This window comes from Saccoglossus kowalevskii, chromosome 2 (assembly GCF_978046115.1).
Source record: "Saccoglossus kowalevskii chromosome 2, keSacKowa6.1, whole genome shotgun sequence".
Classification (NCBI taxonomy): Eukaryota; Metazoa; Hemichordata; class Enteropneusta; family Harrimaniidae; genus Saccoglossus; species Saccoglossus kowalevskii.
The window spans coordinates 33,325,461-33,331,924 of NC_140642.1; positions in this window are offsets into that span (position 1 = coordinate 33,325,461).

Here is a 6,464-nt window from a genome sequence, read left to right on the forward strand (position 1 = left end):
TTAAGTTCAATGTTAAATCCCCTATTACTAAACATAACACCCATTGGTATGTGTACCTTGCAGACAGTCTCAGTATTGGTTTTCCAGACGGCTAATTATTTGCTTTATCTTGAAAACAACCTGATATATACTCTGTGTAGGCTGAAAGTCGATAGTCATAAGTGGGCGTGCACATTCAGTGGGCGTTGGATACAAGGTCAGTAATTTTCTGGTATGTATACTACTGCAGAACATTCCATTCAAATCAGCCACGAACTTGAAAAAATGTACAACAAATGCAAAAAAAAGGAATTAGAATTTACGACGTATATTTGTCAAAATAAAGAGAGTCGCTCGGTATAAACTTTTATGTGCTATTACACGTGCGTGCGTGTTATTGATGCACTTATCCACGTGTAAGAAAGTGTATTAGATGCATATTCAGGTTTTGATGGCTAATCTACCTGCATTCTAAATAAACAGTTTCAACGTATTTGCGTATTAAAAGGTTGGGACGATTTTTCAATGTTCTGCACATTTTTATAATGGCAAAAATGAATATCTTTCTTTAATTGGATAAATATCTTGACGATCGGGTTCAATGTTGTTTTGTTAACCATGATTGTCATCTTAAAGTTGGTAATGGCTGGAAATTTTAATCTGATATTAACTGTGTTCAGCACTTCAATTCCACTTAGCTGCTACAACGCTAATCTGATCAAAACACTGTAATTGAAAAAAAAACTAGACACGTCAAGTAAACCAGGTTTAGACTGCATTTGACTGTGGACGGGAAATTTGGTAAGTTATCAGAACAATTAAGTTAGAATTTTAAATGTAAAAACTCTAGTAGGAAGGACCAATGGACGATATCGGATAGTTGTTTTTGTTGTCAAATTACTTGTTGGTAACACTTGAGTATCGGGTAGCAGACTGCTTTGCCGTACTTTGTATTGTAAACCATATCTCTCCGTAAGAACAAATTGCCTTTGTAGGTACACCCCGTGGTGATTGCCCTTTTGGATGGAAGATGGAATTCCCGTTGAGTTGTGGAAGAAAACGTTCAATGGTGCGAATACCTTTGAGTGTGTCGTAATATGAAGTATGAAACGAATAGTATAGTCGTAACGAGTTTTTTTTAAAGAAAAAGATTGTTTGGTTGTATTTATGTTCCAGCTACCCGTGGTTTTTAGGGGGTCATGTCTGGTTTATAAGTGGTATGTTATTGTGTGTGACTGCCTGTTGAATGATTCGGGTCATTCCGTTTGGAAAGAATGTTGCTACATACCGTATTTCATAAACTTACCGCTGTATTTGCCAGATATATAGTGTTTTAATTCGCTCAGTTTATATGTTACATGTAAATGCGAACGAACAGACGGGGTCGTGACAATTCCAATGCCGATGATATAGGTGTCTGTGTTGACTTTTATTTTCCTGGATACGACGGGACCTGGGGTAGATTGTTTGGGTTGGGACAGTTAACAGTACGATAGTTTAATGAGCAACATGTGTAGAGCTGTCCAACCTGCTTAACATTAAGAAATACGAAAGCAGCACATTGAGCTCTAACTTTATTTATGAGACAAGTTTGCTAAATAAAGTCAAACCACCAAGTGACTTGGGTTTGACAATCCGTTTCAATTGGTGGGAATTTCGATTGTAGGGGATATGAAAATGATGATTTCACCTTTTTTTTTTAATATATGTCATCGGAAGTCATTGAGTACTTGACTTTTTCAAATCGAGAAACCGAAAATAAACCAATAAATGTATAGTATGTAGTTTGTTGCGTATCAATTTTATTTTCCAGGTTAGTCTTAGTCAAACATCCCCTAATTTAATGCATATGGTATGTACCGCCCCCTCCCCGGAGACTGCGATGCAGACGTTGACGCAAGAGACTAAAATATACACTTTGGTCGAATTTACATTTGTGTAGTTAATTGTACAATATACATGTAGGCATAGAAAATCGTCATCATCGAATATTACCAAATATAGGCATAGTCATGTGTGGTCGGAAGGACGTTATATGATACACGTCGAACGTCCGTGGCACTGGTTACTAACTCGATCGCAGTTTACATGTTACGTAGTACATGCAAACATCTCTATTTCGAAACGATCCAATAAAATTAAACACCACAGGTGGCCACTGCCTCTAATGAGAAAAAAACAAATGTTATGTATTTCGTCTTTACCTATTTCGACACATTAGACAAGTAGCAGAAGCTTTGCTAAGAATGCAGTGCAGTGAACCTGTACTGTATCGTTCTTTTTATATCGACAAATACAACAGGAGAACCATCCGTATTACAAAGTTCGCGTAAATAGCAATCGAGCTGCGAATAGGAAATTAACGCTAAGAAATCGTGAAATGTTTACAATCGGCAATCTATTAGCCTTTTCACCACCAATTCACTCTTTTTGTCACAAATTCACAAAATAGTCTCGTTTATAGTCTGCACTTTCCTTCGGGAGATTAGGCGAGTATTTTGAGTGAAAACTGACTCAAATTTTGTCTGTTAACTCAAAAATTAGGGTTCATTTCCGAAAATATTGAAGAATATTAAAAAATGTCTCGTGGTGAAAAAGGTGAAAATAACAGTTTGGACAATATATTGACATAAATGGGCTTCATTTCATCATAAGTATAAACTGTCATCGCTGTATAAACACAAATATTTGTTTGTGCAATAACAGACTGCCGGGGTTAGTAATTCATGTTAGTTATTTACACAACTCTTATGTCATATTAGATACACCATAGACGTGTTAGTAAAACATATAAATTACCTGTAAATTATGTAAAATGTTATTTTAATATGCACGGCATATGTTAATAAACTCCACTGCAGCAATGAGGCCAAAACTTCAAGTAAATGTACAATTATATTGGCTACGCCTAAGGTCAGAGTAAATTCCACCTCCTCATAAAACGATGTGGATTGTCATTTCTTATTAAAGCGTGTTGCTTTGTAGAAAAGATTCCCAAGTCCATTAACTTTTTAAGTAGTATGCTGTTGGCAAGGTTACCGTGGTACGAATGGATATGGTGTGCAGCATTAAAATTGAGAGTCAATACGGAATATCAGCTTCTGGATCGAAGTTGATAGCCATCTAGTAATTGAAGTGCATATAACAGTCACTCTCCAATAATAGTATCGCAAGTGACTGTCACAGACCCACGTCTTTGTGGGAATTATTTCCCGCGATATGTCATCATCATGGTCTGGGAGTATAGAAGATTATTTCAATTACATCAGTTAACCTTGACTTCGGGATATTCTTGTTTGAACTTTGACATTGACTCTGGGTTACAATATTTTCTTTAATTTTCTTTAGTTTCAATCATAAGCATATATTGATATCTATTGTACTGGAAGTACTGTTCACAATTTAGGTTGGAAACAATTTGACGTGATGAAGGACTCCTTTGAGTGCTGAAATTCGCCGCGGTGTCGTACAATGCTGATGAAAGAGTTAAATGGTGCGAAATATTGTATAATTGTCTGTTATCTGCCATGATCATGCTCAGTGGGGACAGGACGATACTTACTGCTACTGCACTACGTCCTTGTGTATTGATTCTATGTGCCATATTTGAAATTAATACTAACCCCGAATATCATTGGTGTACAAGCATTCCAGCAGTTAAATTAAACAACACATTTTGCAGGTGGATGTCGTGCTGTGAGTCGTACAAACGACATTCCTCCGTAGTACACTCTTTCAATATTAATAGTTTGCGTTTGTTTTTTAGTATCGAAAAGAATATTTATACACGAAAATATAGAAATAAAAAAAAAGTTTGAAAACATTAAGCGGTTGGTCACATGACTTGGCAATGAAAATGATACATTTGAACTATATCTGTATTCATCAGTGTACACATGCGTGACAATGAACACTGCCAGGCATGTATTATAAACGCCTCCTTCAATTTGTTTCCACTGCGTATATAATTAGCCGCATGCCTTTGACTTTAACACATACCATACACTGGATTGACATGTTTTTTAACAATTTTGGCAATTTTGTGGTTTACATACGAGTTAAGTATAACTTGAATGACGCAGTTAAAATTGGATCGCCGATGCATGTTGTTTTTATTGTTTATTTGGCGGGATTTCAACTTGTCGATGCAGAAAGGCGATTGAATAACACGGATATCACTTGGATCTTGAGGTGATTGGATGCCATTCAGTTAAGCATAGGTCTCCTATAATGCAACCCCGGGATATAAAGGTAGAAAATTCCGCTGTCAACCAATCATTTTGTGCTCAATTGTTCATCGCATCGTCGTATCATTTGAGTGGCCAGACAAATTACAGCGATAAATTGTTACCTACGGCTGTGATTTGAGTAGATGCCCACTTGGAACTCAAGTGTACACCGCCATTGCCAGTATTGAGAAAAACTAATCGAATTGCACCCACGCCTGCGGCTATTCTTGTCTACATTTGTATGTGGCTGTTTTTTTCTATCAACTATTTTCCTGCCCGAAGAATCGGAACCGAGCTTGTTTTCGAAGCGTAAAAACGGAAGCTGATTCACGAGGTAAAAGGTTTATCCCACTTTCTTTAATCGAGATATGTAAATCCCCCGGGGGTTTCTTTCTCCAGTATTTCGATACTAGTTGCAAGTATGTGGTTTTGGTGAAGAAAGCTGTCTTAGTTCTTCGGTGACATTACTGTTTATTTCTTTTGGAGAGCAGGCATTTCCTGTCCCCACGTGGGTATCTTTATCAAACAGTATTCATCATATAGTTCGTGAAGTATTAATATGTCAAACATTGTCAAACTACCGCACAATCGTTTTTCATTCGTTTCATTCCACCCGCAACCATCACTTATCCAATCAGATGCGACTCGCTTCTTCTCCAAGTTGGTCATACCACGTGACTGACGATAAATGATGTTTTGGAGTGTGACTGTATTTATGCTACAATATGATCCTGATCCACATTCAACCATAATCCAGTACAATCTCTAAAAAAATAGCTAATGATTCCAATCTGTCAATCATTTTGCACAGAAATACTGAGTGACATGTTCTTATTTACGCCGTTTAATCTCTCTATCATCTTTGAGCAACACATTTTTTGCAAAAAAACTATGTATTTTATTTGTAGATGTAGATGCGAATGATTTCAATTTATTATTACGGTTAAGCTTTTGTCACAGTCTGACCAAATAAGTTTAAAGAATCTTAGTAATGATCGCGCCGTATGAAAGGAGTCGTTGGAATGACCCGAGCGTAGCCGACATGACCCGAGCGCTACCGACTTTCTTCGTTAATCACAGTAAACGTGAAATCGACGAGTCGTATGCGAAGTTGAACACTGATATTATGCAAAATGAAAAACTGGGCTTCATGCAAATTTTTGGGAAGGATTTCGATTTTTTCAGACTAATTCGGATAATATCATTTCTTTACACATTACCTACCACGTTACATTTTTCTCTGGCAGCCATATTTTCTGACGTCAAGTCTCCCAGGTCACGTGACTTTGATGTCAGCATTCGTCGGCACAGATTTACATCGTGATAGGAATCCGAGATTTGCATTGATCAAATGATATCCGACATTTTCATTTGTTGTCGTTGTCGTAACTTCCGCGGTCACAAATATTTTGGCTGGAACTTTAGTCAAGCAAGTTCTCTTAACGGGTAGTGGTCGTCACGGTCGCACTGCGCATGTGTGACATTTGTGTTGTTAAACATTGATTTTCCCATAATCCCATAGTATGATATTTGACTAATTTGCACTAATTACCGCCGATGACTCCTTCTATACCTTCCAATCTCCTAAAAAATACCAAATTAAAGTTTGGTAATGCCAAAGCCACCATCTTTGTTTATATGAGACCCATATATCGCAAATGCGTGGCGCGACGACTATACTACCGCCCTTAAAAGATGCAATATGAAAAACAATATGTAATTTTTAATATTGTTTGTTTTTAATACTGTATATTGCCGACCACAATTGACAATCTTTTATCATGACACTGTTCTTGTAGTACACAACTGCTCGTTCGATGAAATTCTCTAATACGCATGTGTACTGGTTGTTATGGTTACAATAACAATCACCTACACCTATGTATTTGTGTTTTTATTTTTCAATTTACGAATACTGTTGTGTGTTCTGCAGACTCAACATTTTTAGTTCATGATTATAAATAATATATAGTTTCGTTGCAAATTCTAGTCTCGATTAACTAAACATCCTTGATGTTATTATGCAGCTTTAATGGAAGCTCACGTGATTCTCAAATACCTTTCTCGTAAATAAGCGCATGCGCTTCTTATGTAAAGTTACGGCGTATTATGGGATATTAAAAGAGCATGCGGGTTATTTTTAAAAGAGCTTTTTTGGATAGTCTTCAAAAATTCGAAATATTCGGATGAAGGATTAAAAGAGTGACCCGAGGCCTAAATCGAACTTTCAGACGAGTGAGGTCATGCACTCGACAC